The sequence below is a fragment of the Lissotriton helveticus genome, chromosome 4_2 (assembly GCF_964261635.1).
Source record: "Lissotriton helveticus chromosome 4_2, aLisHel1.1, whole genome shotgun sequence".
NCBI classification, from domain to species: domain Eukaryota; kingdom Metazoa; phylum Chordata; class Amphibia; order Caudata; family Salamandridae; genus Lissotriton; species Lissotriton helveticus.
In genome coordinates, this window is record NC_136064.1 from 90,418,717 (window position 1) to 90,434,967 (window position 16,251).

Sequence of the window (16,251 nt, forward strand, 5' to 3'; positions counted from 1 at the left end):
TTTTATGACTTGCTGCTATTGAACTATTGTTGCTATTTTATCTGAACTCTTTTTTTAATATTTGTAATTATTCATCAATGGTGGGTTGGCTTACAAGTCCAATACTGTAAATCACTGGTACAACAACCTCCTTATCTTTTAAAGCTAGTTTAATGCCACGCGGTCTGTTTAACAGGGAGCTGCATAATGCAATGTGGAAATCCTGTACCTACTCAAAGTTGATTATTTGATGTCAGTTTTAGCTTTTACAATGTGTATTACTGTTGGTGCTCTTTTAAGGATGTTATTTTATATCCAAATAAAGATATTATTATTATTATTATTATTATTATTATTATTATTATTATTATTAAGATCTAGAACCCAGAGCTGTGCACTGGCCCAGTGCTGTGCATTGGCCCAGTAAGTCAGTCTATCTAGAACTTCACAGCTGAATATTTGAGCTCTAGATCCGAGTGTGTTGTGGCGCAGTAAATCCAGTGGTCGAGAAGAGAGTAGTGAAACTCAGTGCGTTCAAGTTCTAGCTGGGACTCTGTTCTACCTCTCTTCCCTGAAGTGAACTGCACCTGAGGCTGCACATTTCACTGCAGGATGATTTATTGTCTTGATAGCTCACAATAAAAAGAACTCGTCCCTCTGTACCTTATAACAGGTGAGGTATCGGTCGGCGACACTCATATTCTCATCCAAAGAAGGATGAACGACTGTTTGATCTTGAGATTCAGACCTGTGATGCACAGGTTGCACAGGCATCCCAGCAGCAGATACAACAAGCATTGGCATAGCCAATAGGTCTCGCTTGTGGGACCTTATAATTATTTTGTTTTGCAGCACAATATCCTTGTAACTAAATACTTTTAAGGTCCCACAAGCGAGACCTATTGGCTATGCCAATGCTTGTTCTGCTGTAGCTTCTGTGTGAGAGTGAAGCGTGCTCTGCTTCTGGGTGTGCTGTAGCTTCTGTGTGTGAGAGAAGCATGCACTGCTTTTGGATGTGCTGTAGCTTCTGTTTGCGAGAGAAGCGTGCACTGCTCCTGACTTGTACCTGCTTTGTGAGAGAAGACTCCACTGTCTGTGTCTGCTGTAGGTGCTGTGTAAGCGTTAAGCTTGCACGTCTTCTTTCTATGGTGTAATTGCTGCTGCTTTCTGTGTTGTACCAGTTCTGTGAGAGAAGCATGCACAGTTTTTGTATGTGTTGTACTTGCTCTGTGAGAAGCCTCTGCTGTTTGTCTCCTGTAGCTGCTGTTTGAGAGAAGCTTGCACTGCTTCTTTCTATGGTGTACCTTCTCTGTGAGATCGAGTCGTGCACTTCTGCTCTCTGCGTTGTACCTGTTCTGCGAGAGAGGGAGACTTGCATTGCCTCTGTTGTACCCGCTCTGTACAGGGGCAAGCCCCCACGTGTCTGTTGTATCTCCTCTAGGAGAGCTTCTGTATGTGTGCACCTCCTCTGCGAGAGGGATGTGGCTCTGATATATCCGTACTCTACACCTTACTTGATAAACCGTATCCCACTGTGCGGCGGCCGGATGGATTGGCGCTGGGTTTCACTAGTGTCGGAGGTCAGGCCGGTCACCTGTGCGGGCGAACTTGAAAGCACTGTGTCCCCGCTTGCACTAAAGGAGCCTAGTCTGCGTTGGGCGAGAGTCCGGCCCCCGCCTCTACTCGCTGCCTTCCCTTCCCATGTATGGATGTCTGTACATAGGCAAGATGTGAGCGCGCCTCCATGGCCCAAAGCGGCCTGCCAAGCTCTCGGAATTCCGGACGGCTTTTCGAGATAAGATAGTGTAGCTCCGCAGTCGGGGGGCTTGTGAGCCTTCGAGCATTACAACGCGTCCCTCCAAAAATTACAAGTGAGCATGTTACAAAAGCAAACGTTACGTTACATGAGACAATAGTGACAGTTGTGCAAGTATCAAGAGCAAACAAAATACAAGAGGTAGCAAACGATATGTTCTTAGAGGAAACAAGCTTCTCGGCATTGCTGGTTGGGGGAGTGGGGGGGTGGGTGGGGGAGCAGCAGGCAGATGCGAGTGGAGCGCGCGCTGGAGAGGGAGGGGGTGGGAGGACTAGGCAGCGGGAGAGAGGGAGAAAGGAGCGCGAGGGAGGCGTTTTTAGATACATGAAGCCAAAATTACAAGTGAGCATGTTACAAAAGCAAACGTTACATTACATGAGACAATAGTGACAGTTGTGCAAGTATCAAGAGCAACAAAATACAAGAGGTAGCAAACGATATGCAATAGCATGCCTGGGGGAAGCTGGCTGGGGAGGGGGAGGAGAAATGAAAGGAAGGCTGTGTTTGCGGGGAGAGAGAGGGGAGGTGCTGGTGTGGGAGGGGGGAGTTGCTGGTGTGGGAGGAGAAGCCCTGGCCGTGAATGCTCGTGCATGTTCACGTGAACTGCAAGAAAACGCCGGGCTGAAACCCCTTAGTTTGAAGAGGATTTTGCCGACATGAATTCGATCCTATCCATTCCTGCGGAATGGGACAGGCTCGACCTAAAAACCTCCTGAGAGACCGCATCAACTTCAGATTGGCGGAGAAGCTGCCTGAAAACTGGGAATTGTGTGGTAATTGCGCAGCAATGCAATGGTCAGCAAGCGCCTATGTTGAATCATTCATTTTGCTTGTGATCCTCCTGTTCCCCTGAGCTGTAGACTTATGGAAAATACGTTTTCTGGTAAAGCTACAAGAAATAGAAGGCGTAGCGTAGCTTACCGTGAACATAGGGGGCTTGGAGCCCTCCCACTGCTAAGCATTGGTTGGCTTACCTTGTCACTCTCATTTGCCTGCTTCAAATTGGTGTCCAATCATATCGATCTTGTGTTTGTCCTTCCAGGAAGCACTGCCTCTTTACCATTGTTTTGATTGGCTGGCATCTCTGTTTCCACTGTTTGCTTTTCAAAGCACTACTTGTTTCTTTTGCGTGAATCGCTCCATGAGAGTGTGTGTGTCTTTACTAGCTGTCTGCCTCCCCAGAGTATTTATCCCCCCATGATGCTGTGCCCTTCTCTACCCACCCTCCTCTTTGATACTTTCCTGTTACCCCAACATCCTCCATGTTGCTTCCACTCCCCCGACTGCCCGTTAAAAAAACACGCTTTAGTTTTCTTTGTAGTTATTGATCCAACTGGAGTCGGAAAGTAAAAGGGAAGAAAAATACCTGTGTTATCCTACAAAATAACACAAGTATTTTTCTGCGGAGCGCGTGCCTTCAAAATGCCGTGGGCGAGCACGTCTAAGTCTTTCCCCTCCCCCCCCAACACACACACTTTAGCCACTGTTTCGCGTGGCTAAAAATTGGCAGTCAATAGCTCACAAAAGTTGGACATATTGATTTTGCCAATGCTTGTGTTCAGTGCATGCTGGTAATTGTAGTTTTACTTTTCCCAGTGTGACTGTGGTGCTGGAACCACCCTCTTGTATATGATAAACGTATTCCCAGCTGTGCTATTCAAACCTGGATCTCAGGATTGCTCGCCCAGGGTGCCAGGTCACGTGCCGAGGAGTCCAAGCAAACGTGCGTCACCGAGCCCTTTCCACTCCCTGCAGGACCGGAGCATGTGATTCGCTGAACGTCCGCTAGAAGGGGCTAAGCTCCCGTCCATTGCTTTATAGCGGGTGTTTTTTTTTTTTTTTTTTATTTCTGAAATTCTTTATTGTATATAGAAAAATATAATTTTACATACATGGAAGAGGCTTATACATGAGTGGAAAGAAGAAAAGAGAGAAAAGAAGAGAGAGGGGGGGGGGGGGCATTCCATACTCTTGAGATCATTCGCCAGTTCGTGGTCTCATAGTCCAAAAGTCTCATAGTCTGGTGGTCCATATTGCGCCCATTGGTGTTCCTTGGCGTTTGTTGTCAGGCCGCTTGTTCCCTGCGCCACCCCGGGGGACAGTAGAGAGAAGTCTAGGTTATAGGTTATAGGTTGAGTAGGAGATGTGCTCGGTGTTCTGTTGGCACTAGCCTATTTCGGCCTGTGACCCCAGATGTTCATGGCGGCTTGTGTGATGATGACAGGTAGCGATCTAGGGATCCCCACATGGTCGACTGTTTGTGCGTCTTCGGTGTGTGTTTTGCTGTTATGTTGTCCGCCCCCCTCAGGAACGTGACCCAGTTGAGCCACGCCTGTGGAGCCGCCTTTGATGTGTCCTTCCAGTTAGTTAGGACGACTTTGACTGCGGCTGTCAGCATGAGATCTATGAGGTCCCTGTCCTCCGTCTTAGTGATCGCCTGGGACGTAAACCCTAGCGCTAGGCCTGTGAGGTCTGTTTGTATGTCTGTGCCTGTGATCTCGTGGATAAGTGTTCTGATCTTCCCCCAGAAGTCCTTGATTTTTGGGCATTTTAGTAAAAGGTGTTCTAAGTCTCCCCTTTCTTCATCACAGTTCCAGCACACGTCGCTGTCTCTAATGCCTACGGTGGCTAAGCGGGCTGGTGTCCAGTATGCCTTGTGTATCAGCCAGAATTTTGTCTGGTTCAGCGTGGCCGTTACTTTTTTTCGGCTGGTGGACCTCCATAGCTCTGCTCTGGCTTCCTCACTGAGTGCTTGACGTGTTTTTAAACTCCACAGACTGGATCAGGCGCTTGCAGAGCAGACATTGCCCAGTTCAGACAGGTGGATATTTCAGAGCAGCAAAGAGGCACAGAACAGGGAGCTGTGTTTTAGGACTAGTAGGAAGCAGAGCCAACATATTAAGCTTACATGTGTGAGGGATGAGGGCCCCATTTCACGTGGGTTAACTTTGTATCTGGGTAAAAAGAGACGCATAACATTTTAAGCTCTTCATGTATCTTGTATTGATTTATACCGGGGTTGTGTAATTCATTCTTTATTCTTTGTCATTTGACGGATACTTCAGGGCGCTTTAATTGGAATTTGTAAAGCGAAGGTGTGGGTTACTGACCATATTGCAGAATTCAACTCGGATATTCACTGTTTTAATGGGGTTAATTATTCAGGAACCAAGGGGGGCTCTGGCCGTCGGGGTCCTCATACCCTGCCCTGTTTTCCAAGCCAAAGCAGGTTTATGTTCTTTAGTTTGTATTACACATTGGAGTGTTGAGCACACATTTACACACAGCTGGAGGTATTTAAAGATGCAAAACTAGCAATGGTGAGAATGCCCCTTGGTTCGGCCCCCCACTCCCCAGAGGGAGGGGGATAGTGGCTGGACCGGGGGTCTCAGTGGAGGCCACCCCCGGGAAGCAGAGCCCGAACACCAATGGAGAGGATTGGCGGGAGATAAGGGAAGGGAGACAAGGAAGGAAATGTGTGGACACCGGAAGTGAAAGGTCACCCGGCCGGGTGGGAACCCGATGGTTACCCGGGAGTGAGTGGACACCGGAAGCAAAAGGGCCGTCCGGTTGGGTTAAAGCAGACGCTTACCCAAGTAGTGTGTGGGAACCGGAGGTAAAAGGTTACACGGTCGGGCTGGAAGCAGAAGCTTGCCCGGAGTGAAAGGAAAGGGTGCGTCCACAGGTGATGGGTTACCGGGGCAAAGATAGCTGCACTGAATGTAGGGCACAGTGCAGAGCAAATGTGGTTAAGGACGGTGATAGGTCACCATGGGAAAGATAGCTGCACTGAATGTAGGGCACAGTGCAGAGCGGATGGTGTAAGGACACAGGCTCGCCAGACAAAATAATGGTGTGTAAAGGATCGCTTGTAAGTTGGAAATGCCTAATAAACTGCGGCCTCAATCCTTCCATAAACAGAAACTTGTGTGGTCTGAATTTATTGGGTTTCGGGTGGTGCGACCATGTGGGGGGTGCCTCTGCTGAGGAGAGAGGGCTGCATACGGAGAGGGAGACAGAAGGTTCGAACAGTGAGATTGAACAGCGTGAGAAGAGGAAAGCAAGCAAGGGCCTGCCAGCTGAGAGGAAGAGCAGATGGTGAAAAGAGAAAAGAAGACCACAGAAGAAGATAGGGCAGAGAAAGGAGCAAAAACAGATATAGAAAGATGGTGAGAATAGCAGAGGGAAGGTTGGAAAGAGAACAAAAGGTCTAGGGGCATATAAAAGTCGAGGTAGAGGGAACTTAGCGGAAGCATATGGGTGACTGAGATAGATGAATCGCAAGGTAGGAAAGAGGAGAACAGATAGAAAAAAGGAACTGAGAGATGAGGTTGAGTAGGGAGTGAACAGAAAGATGATGTGAAGGTTCACTTTGTAACTTGCATGACGGACCTTTCAATCCCAATTCCAATGCACCATATCTTTGAAATTAGAATGCTCCTCTGCTCTTTCCCTTTCACGCAACGCCGCACATCAATTTCACCGACTGCGCGGCATTGCGTGAAATGTTAGTAAATATATCCCGCAAAGATTTGACACAGGTGTACAGACTTAAACTTTGGAGCAGATATACGAGTTCTGGCGCATCTCTGCAAATCAGCAGGGATGCGCCAGAACAGATGCAACATGCAATTCCCTCCCTGCGCCACCACGAATGCGTTGCATTTACAATGCGGCGCACTGTGGCGGAAGAATAGGGCGATATGTGTTGCATCCAGTGGCGTAAGGGTGGCGCATTGCTGAAGTCATGTCGCAAGCGCGACGCAGCTCTGGCAATGCTCAGGGGCGCCATATGCCTAACATGCTGCGTCACTCCTTACGCCTGCTTCAAGCAGGCGCAGGGTTTTGACGCAGCATGGACGTAAAAGTGACTCCGGGAAATGTTGTACATTTCAATGCGCCACTTTTACGAGGCGTTCCTGCGACGGAACACCCACCCTGCGCCGGAACGCCCACATGAAACCTAAAAGCATGTTTCATGTGGCGCAGGGCTTTTGGAACATGATGCATCTCCCTAGATGCATCACATTGTAAATAAGGCGCAAAGTGGCGCATGGTTGACGCCGCCGCTGTGTCACGGAAGTGACGCAACGGCGGCATCAATGTGGCGCATGGGGCTTGTAAATCTGCCCCACAGTCTTGAACCTTGTACAGTGCTCCACTGCCTTTTGGCTAGGGTCCCCCTACAGAAATTTCATATACTTACATACTGACAGAAAATCACTGTTTGTTAAGAAAAGGTTATGTGTCAAGGAATGAGGGAGAAATCCATCCAAGGTCCCAGCCCAGAGCATTTGTCTGGCAGGTCACAGTGCAGCACTGGAAGATTCTTGGATTAGAGCACACCAGTCATGTTATGTAGGCATTTCTACTTGTGCTCTTTGTTCTTCATGAACTGGAAATGTATCACTGAAAGAATATCGACGGACAGAATATAGACCTAAAGAAATATCGACGCTGGAATATGGAAGCCAAGTATATCGACACCCTATCTACAACATTGTAAGTACAAAAATATCGAGAAAAAAAATATCGATGTTAAAAATATCGTGAATAAAAATATGTTTTTTTCTGTAAAAAAAAAAAAAAAAAAAGTAAATAATACTTAAAAATAAAATAAACATATTTAAACATATTTAATAATGTTTAAAATTAATAAATAATACATATTTAAATAAAACTTTAATTAAAAATATACATACAATATATAATATATACTTATCTAATAATTTTTAATAATTACTTATACATTATTTAAAAATACTATAAATGACAAATACATCTACACACATAAAATAAAACATAAATACAAATAAATAATGATATTTAATAAATAAAAAATAAAAAATATACTTTCAATATTTTTAAAGTTAATTAAATACATTATCTAAAAAAATACAAAAAATATTAAATACATAAATAAATAAAACTACTATTTAAAGTCCAAAAAAAACTACAGTAATGAAAACATTGGATAGCGTAGAACATAAAATTACTATTCCCACTCCAGAAAATTCAACCGTAGGGAAAGCGTTAAATAGCGTAGGGGTAAAAAATACTATTTCCACTCCAGAGAGTGCAACAGTAGGAAAAACGTTGGATAGTGTAGGGGTAAAAATTACTACTCCAACTCCAGAGAGTCCAACAGTAGGGAAAGATTTGGATAGCGTAAGGGTAAAAAATACTATTCCCACTCCAGAGATTGCAACAGTAGGGAAAGCGTTGGATAGCGGGTGGGTAAAAATTACTATTCCCACTCTAGTGAGTGGAACAGTAGAGAAAGCATTGGATAGCGTAGGGGTAAAAATTACTATTCAGACTCCAGTGAGTGCAACAGTAGGGAAAGCGTTGGATAGTGGGTGGGTAAAAATTACTATTCCAACTCCAGAGAGTGAAACAGTAGGGAAAACATTGGATAGCGTAGGGGTATAAATTACTATTCCCACTCCAGACAGTGCAACAGTAGAGAAAGCGTTGGATAGCGTAGGGGTAAACATTACTATTTCCACTCCAGAGAGTGCAACAGTAGGGAAAGCGTTTGATAGCGGGTGGGTTAAAAATTACTATTCCCACTCCAGTGAGTGCAACAGTAGGGAAAGCGTTGGATAGCGGGTGGGTAAAAATTACTATTCCAACTCCAGAGAGTGAAACAGTAGGGAAAGCGTTGGATAGCGTAGGGGTAAAAATTACTATTCCCACTACAGTGAGTGCAACAGTAGGGAAAGCGTTGGATAGCGGGTGGGTAAAAATTACTATTCCCACTCCAGTGAGTGCAACAGTAGGGAAAGCGTTGGAGAGCGTAGGCGTAAAATTACTATTCCCACTCCAGTGAGAGCAACAGTAGGGAAAGCGTTGGATAGCGGGTGGGTAAAAATTACTATTTCCACTCCAGTGAGTGCAATAGTAGGGAAAACGTTGGATAGCGTAGGGGTGAAAATTATTATTCCCACACCAGTGAGTGCAACAGTAGGGAAAGCGTTGGATAGCATAGAAATTAAATATAACATACTTATAAATAATTTTTGTATTTAAAATAAATAATATTTTACATTTTAAACAACTCAACGTCATTTACAAATACCCATTAATAATTATAAAAAACATAATTACAATTGAATAATTAATTAACAATACATTAACAATGAATACCAATAAATAATAATTAATAAATATTAGTTACCAAATAATAAATATTTAAAAAAAGTTTTCTAAAAAAATAACATTTTAATGAATAAAAATTGATTTTAATGAATAAAAATTGATTAGCAATTTAAAAAAATTAAACAATACAATTATTTTTTATACCAAAATATACTTTTTATAAAACATTAATTACCAATAAATAAAAATTAATTTCCAAATAAAAAATAATAATTACAAATTAAAAAATGAATTACCAATTAAAAAAATTAATTACCAATTACAAACATGAATTACCAATTAACACAATTAATTATAAACATTAATTACCAATTAACAAAATGAATTACCAATTACAAACATTAATTACCAATTAAAAAAGTTAATTAACAATTAAAAATGTAATTGCCAATTATTAATTAATTGAAAATAATTTAATTATGAATACCAAAAGATAAAAATAAATCATTACTTAATTACAATTAAAATACTTCCCACCCAATTCCCCTATAAACCCACTACCCGCTACAGAACTTACATCCAAAAATTAATTAAAATTAATTAATAACTCCTAAAAATTAATAACTAATTTACTATTATTAAATTACTTCCCACCCTATTCCCCTATAAACCCACAACCCGCTCCAGTACTAAAACATAAAATTTACTTAAAAATAACATTATTAATATATAAAAATAGGACACATATAATTTAAAACAAGTAAAATACTTAACAAAAAACATATAGCACATACATATTAAATACATAATAAAATACATAACAAAAGTACAAAAATCGATATTAGTAACATCGAGATTAGTAACATCGATATATTTGATATCGATATTACTGACTTCGATATTACTTACATCGATATAAAAAAATCGATATTACTTACTTTAGAGTCGATATTCTGTCCAACGATATTCTTGACCTCGATATTCTGTACCTTCGATATTAAAAACTCGATATTTCTGTAGGTAGACATAAAAGACTCGATATTTAGACTGTGCACCACTGGAAATGTTTTGAATAAAAACTCTACAGAAACAAGGATTACAATAAAAATGAAATCCTTCCGTTCATAGCGATTTTAGAATAATTATAGATTTGCTGCATGTGCCACATTATGCTCCATTTGCCACACGATCTGCAGAATGTAGCTCAAATGGTTCAAAAGTTACTAAAGATGCAGCAACACCTGTTTCTGCGCAGTGGAAGGTCCTTTGCAAAGGTTGACTAGTCCCTTTCTGTTGCTTATAGTTATATTTTGGTGTTAAACTGGAACTAATGAGGTGCAACCAAAACCCAGACAGTGTTACCAAGTTTAAAAATGACAAAATATGAAATATATATGATCATAAAATGTGCTGCATTACGCCGCATAACTTGTCTTTTATCGCCACATAATTTACTCGGCCCTACTGCATAATTTGGCACTCCCCTGCTGCATAATTTCAGTGGCCCTACGTATGACAATGAGGACTACAACATGTAGGAGTCACATGTCATCCATACTGATCGGTATTATATAGTAAGAGTCCTTAGGGGCCGATTAGGATGGCGGACGGACCTGCGTCCGTCCGCCACCCCAGAGATGAAGGGACCATCCACAGGGGCAGCGGCGGTCCCTTCGTGCGAATTAGGATGTGACCGCCACCCTGGCTGTCACATCCTGTATGTTTAACATTGCGGCGGGTGCTGCTTGAAGCAGCCCCCGCCGCAATGTTAAAACCGCATGCAGTGCATTTGCATGCACAAAGCGGCAGGCACCGCGCGGTGCCTGCCGCTTTGTGCATGCATATGCAGGGGGGTACCATAGGTACCCCCCATGTGCACCACCCACCCCCCAACACCCTGGGGGCCCGCAACGGGCCCCCAGAAGCAAAGGTACATATGCTTTTCCACGGCGGAAAATCCGCCGCGGAAAAGCATGTTTCCTCACCCATCGTAATTTGGCTGGCGGTGTCTTGCAGACACCGCCACCAAATTGCAGACAACATCCCGCGGATCAGCGGCGGACGGACTTGCACAAAGCGGCAGGCACCGCGCGGTGCCTGCCGCTTTGTGCATGCATATGCAGGGGGGTACCATTGGTACCCCCATGTGCACCACCCACCCCCCAACACCCTGGGGGCCCGCAACGGGCCCCCAGAAGCAAAGCTACATATGCTTTTCCACGGCGGAGAATCCGCCACGGAAAAGCATGTTTCCTCACCCATCGTAATTTGGCTGGCGGTGTCTTGCAGACACCGCCACCAAATTGCAGACAACATCCCGCGGATCAGCGGCGGACGGACTTGCACAAAGCGGCAGGCACCGCGCGGTGCCTGCCGCTTTGTGCATGCATATGCAGGGGGGTACCATTGGTACCCCCCATGTGCACTACCCACCCCCCAACACCCTGGGGGCCCGCAACGGGCCCCCAGAAGCAAAGGTACATATGCTTTTCCACGGCAGAAAATCCGCCGCGGAAAAGCATGTTTCCTCACCCATCGTAATTTGGCTGGCGGTGTCTTGCAGACACCGCCACCAAATTGCAGACAACATCCCGCGGATCAGCGGCGGACGGACTTGCACAAAGCGGCAGGCACCGCGCGGTGCCTGCCGCTTTGTGCATGCATATGCAGGGGGGTACCATTGGTACCCCCATGTGCACCACCCACCCCCCAACACCCTGGGGGCCCGCAACAGGCCCCCAGAAGCAAAGCTACATATGCTTTTCCACGGCGGAGAATCCGCCGCGGAAAAGCATGTTTCCTCACCCATCGTAATTTGGCTGGCGGTGTCTTGCAGACACCGCCACCAAATTGCAGACAACATCCCGCGGATCAGCGGCGGACGGACTTGCACAAAGCGGCAGGCACCGCGCGGTGCCTGCCGCTTTGTGCATGCATATGCAGGGGGGTACCATTGGTACCCCCCATGTGCACTACCCACCCCCCAACACCCTGGGGGCCCGCAACGGGCCCCCAGAAGCAAAGCTACACATGCTTTTCCACGGCGGGGAATCCGCCGCGAAAAAGCGTGTTTCCTCACCCATCGTAATTTGGCTGGCGGTGTCTTGCAGACACCGCCACCAAATTGCAGACAACATCCCGTGGATCAACGGCGGATGGACTTGCCGTCCGCCGCTGATAACACCACCATCCTAATGTGGCTGGTGTTGTTTTGGAGGTCCGCAGCGGTGAATCCGCATCCTCCGGTCCGGCGGTGGCTTCCGCCGGCCGGAGGATGCGGATTCACCGCAATCCTAATAGGCCCCTAAGTCTGGTTTTAAAACATAACCTAGTGCTTGGAGTTGTTTTTACTTTTAAATATTTTTTTTTTTTTGGGTTATAAACTTTTATTCGTCATCAATTCACACACACAGCTTCCGCCTACAACCCTGGGGCCGGCAGCAAACTTAGAACAATGGCAGTACAGTAATCAAGACCATCTCACAAAAATGTTCACATCACCATCGTTCTAGGGACCAGTTGACCAATTCTCAAAATAGTACAGCCCCGTTAGTATTGTGTGTGCGCCTCCGCCCCGAGTCCCAATCTCACAATCCTTGGTGTTTGTGGATTTGGCAGCCGCCAGGAGAGGCGGTTAGTAACATGAAGTGTGTGTGTCCGACAACGAGAACCAGGTCCCACCTTTCTATCACAACAATCCCCCTAAACCCCCCACCCTCTTCCCCGACTGCCTGCGTGCCTTCCGCTATTATGTCACCGCCCTTTCAATGCTATTTGTCATTCCGCCCGCGCCTACGCTGTTCTATACCCTCCCCGTCCACCCAGGTCCCACGCTCACCCTGACCTCCCGTCTAGTGTGTCTCCCAGCGTATGCAGCCTATATGTCTAAGTCTTCTAGCTTCCTTATATACCCCTGTGTCCCGCCCGTGTGCCCCCACCTGCCCCCAGGAATGTGTATCTAATCCTCTTGGCCCTCCTCCCTCTCCCTTTGTACCTCTGTCTCCTCCTGATCCTCTTTCGCGGTGTTTCTATTGGAATCGTAGGTCAGATACAGGTCCCAAAATTTTTTAGGCCTACTAACAGGGGGAAGGAGTTCACTATATAACTGTGATTGGGTACAACTGTACAGCATATCCCTGTCCCATTTTCGTTTTGTTGGTAGCGGGCCTTGCATCCAACACTGTGCCACCGCTCGCCTAGCCAGAATGAGCCCTATGTCTGCCAAGCGACGCGTCGCCAGAGGAGGAACTCTGGTGTGTCCCAACAGTGCCAACGCAGGATCTACTGGAAATTCAATCTCGAGTATTCGACTCAGCTCTAGAAAGACGTCCTCCCAGAAGTTGTTAATTCCTGGGCAGGACCATGCCAAATGTAGGAAGTCCGCTACTGGCGCATGGGAGCGTTCACATTCGGGCGACTGCCGGAGCCCGTATCTGTGCAAGCGTTCTGGAGTGTAATACACCCTCTGTAGGAATTTAAACTGTATGAGTCTGTGCCTAGCATTCAGCGACACCTTTTTCGTATTTTGGCAGCAATACTTCCACATTGCATCACTGATCTCCGTCTGTAAGTCTCGTTGCCATGCCAGTCTGGCCTTAGAGGGTGCCTGTTCCCGGTGACGCTGTCCCATCTTGTATAATCGCGAAATCAAATTGCACGATGATGGCGTTTTTATGACGTACGTCAGTTCAGGCAACTCGGGGGGCTCCTCCAGGTTTGGCCCCAGCAGCTCCTGCAGCGCCGCGCGAATCCTATGCAAGTGAAAGCGGTGCAGCAATGTCACCGGGGCCTGGGAGGTAGCGACCTGGTCCCAGGAAACCACCCTCCCCTCCTTGAATAGGTCCCCCAACTTGAATATGCCTAGTTGATTAAGAGCACGCGTGACTCCTGTTTCCCGCAGCGGTGGTAACCACATGGCCCAGTCTATCGGAACCAGAGGGGAGTACAGCAGTGAGCAGGCATGGCTCTTGGCCAAAGAGTGCCATGCGTGATTCGTCGACGCGATCGAGTCCAGAGTTCCTACTCGTCGCGTGACCGGTTCAAATATAGTAGCCGCAGGCGGGAGGGGCTTCGTGAATAAAGTCTCTAGAATCACGTAGGGGATGGTACGATCCCCGTGTATCCAGGTATGCAGGTGCGTCGCCTGCGCGACCCTATAGTACTGTTCCATATCCGGGGCCCCTAGTCCGCCCTGCTCATATGGGAGGGTCAGGATTTGCCACTGTACCCTAGGCTGCTTTCCTCCCCATGCCAACCGCGTGAGAGTTTGAGTCATCGTCTTGAAGAAGGCCTTAGAGAGGATCACCGGGAGATTGTTAAAAAGAAACAAGAACCTCGGGAGTACTATCATTTTCATGAGCGCGATGCGGCCCATGAGGGACAGCGGCAACCTGCACCATCTTTCAACATCCTCAGTTAACTTCGTGTAGGCGACACCATAATTTTCCCTAACTAACACATCCGGGTCTGGATGCAGCTGTACGCCCAAGTACCTAACTGGGTCTTCCGACCATTGCAATGGGTACTCCATGACAAATTTACTCGTCACCGTAGTCAGTGGGAACGCCACCGATTTGGTCCAGTTCACTTTTAGACCAGATAAGGCGCCAAATTGCACTACTTCCCTGAGTACGGGGGAGAGGTTAAGTTCCGGGTCTCTGACGTACAAAAGTGTGTCGTCAGCGTACGTGGAGATACAAATCTTATAAGTAGGGAAATTGATGCCCTCATGACTGTGGTATTCCCGGAGCGCACACGCCAGGGGCTCCGCCACTAGGGCGTATAGCAAAGGGGAGAGGGGGCAGCCCTGTCTGGTACCCCTGCCTATTCCGAACGCCTCCGTGACTCTGTCTCCAATTCGTAACCTGGCCGACGGCTTATAATACAAGGCGCCTATCATTTGTAGGAAGGGTTCGCCCAGTCCCAGCTTTCTGAGTACTCTGGACATGAACGGCCACTCCACAGAGTCAAAGGCTTTCTCCATGTCGAGAAATACTGCCAATGCCTTATTCTCCGGTTTCACATGCTGCATCGTCCCCAGGACCGTGCGTATATTATACGTGATGGTATAAAACCTGCCTGTTCTGGGGCTACCAGTTCCGGGGCGAGCAGTGCGAGTCGAGTCGCGAGAACCTTGGCATACAGCTTGGTGTCGACATTAATCAGTGATAGAGGCCTGTATGAGCCGCACTCCGTAGCGGGTTTCCCAGGCTTAAGGATCGTTATAATGAGTGCCTCCCGCATCGTCGGGGGCAAGGAGCCTTCCAAGCATATATCGTCAAATAAAGCTGAGAGGAAGGGGATCAGCTGTTCTTTAAAGGACTTGTAGAAGCCGACAGTCAGCCCATCAGCGCCCGTGGCACTACCGGACTTCATGCCGTCTAGCGCCTCCGCAATTTCCTCCCTTTGGATGGGCATCATAAGGAATTCTCTCTGCGAGTTGGACATCTGTGGCATCCTGATGTAGCTCAGGTAATCGTCGATAGCCCCTTCCATTCCCGTAGACTTTGATTCATATAGAGTGGAGTAGTACCGTCTAAATTGGTACACAGACAAAATATCGAAAATAAAATATCGGAAAGACAAAATATCGAAGTTAAAATATCGAAGGTAAAAAATATTGGGAAGCAAATATATCGGATACAAAAATATCGTAATAGGTAAGTAAGTAGAAATATCGAAAAAAATAATATCGTATGACAAAATATCGACAATACAAAATATCGTGTAGTAATGGAAAAAATAAATAGTGTAGGAAAAAATATAATAATTGTAAATAAAAATTTGATAAAAAGGTCTATATTAAAAAATTACAATATATTTAATATAAAAATATTTTTAAAAAACATATATAGTTTTAGGAGCGGGTTATTGGGTTTATAGGGGATAAGGGTGGGAAGTAATTTAAAAATAAATAATAAATTAATATATATTTGTAAAAAACGTTTTATTAATAATTAATTGGTAAATAATTAATATTAATTAGTTAATTAATTAATATAATTTAGTACATTATTTTATATAATAATTAATTGGTAATTAATGAATATTAATTAGTTAATTAATTAATATAATATCGTACATAATAGTACAAAATTAATAATTGGTAATTAATTATTATTAATTAGTAAATTAATTAATATAACTTTGGACATAATTTTAAATAATAAATAATTGGTAATTAAATAATAATAATTAATTGGTAATTAATTAATATTAACTAGTTAATTAATTAATATAATTTTGTATATATTTTTAAATAATAAATATGTGTTAATTAATTATTATTAATTAGTTAATTAATTAATATATATTTTTTCATATTTTTAAATAATAATTAATTGGTAATTAATTAA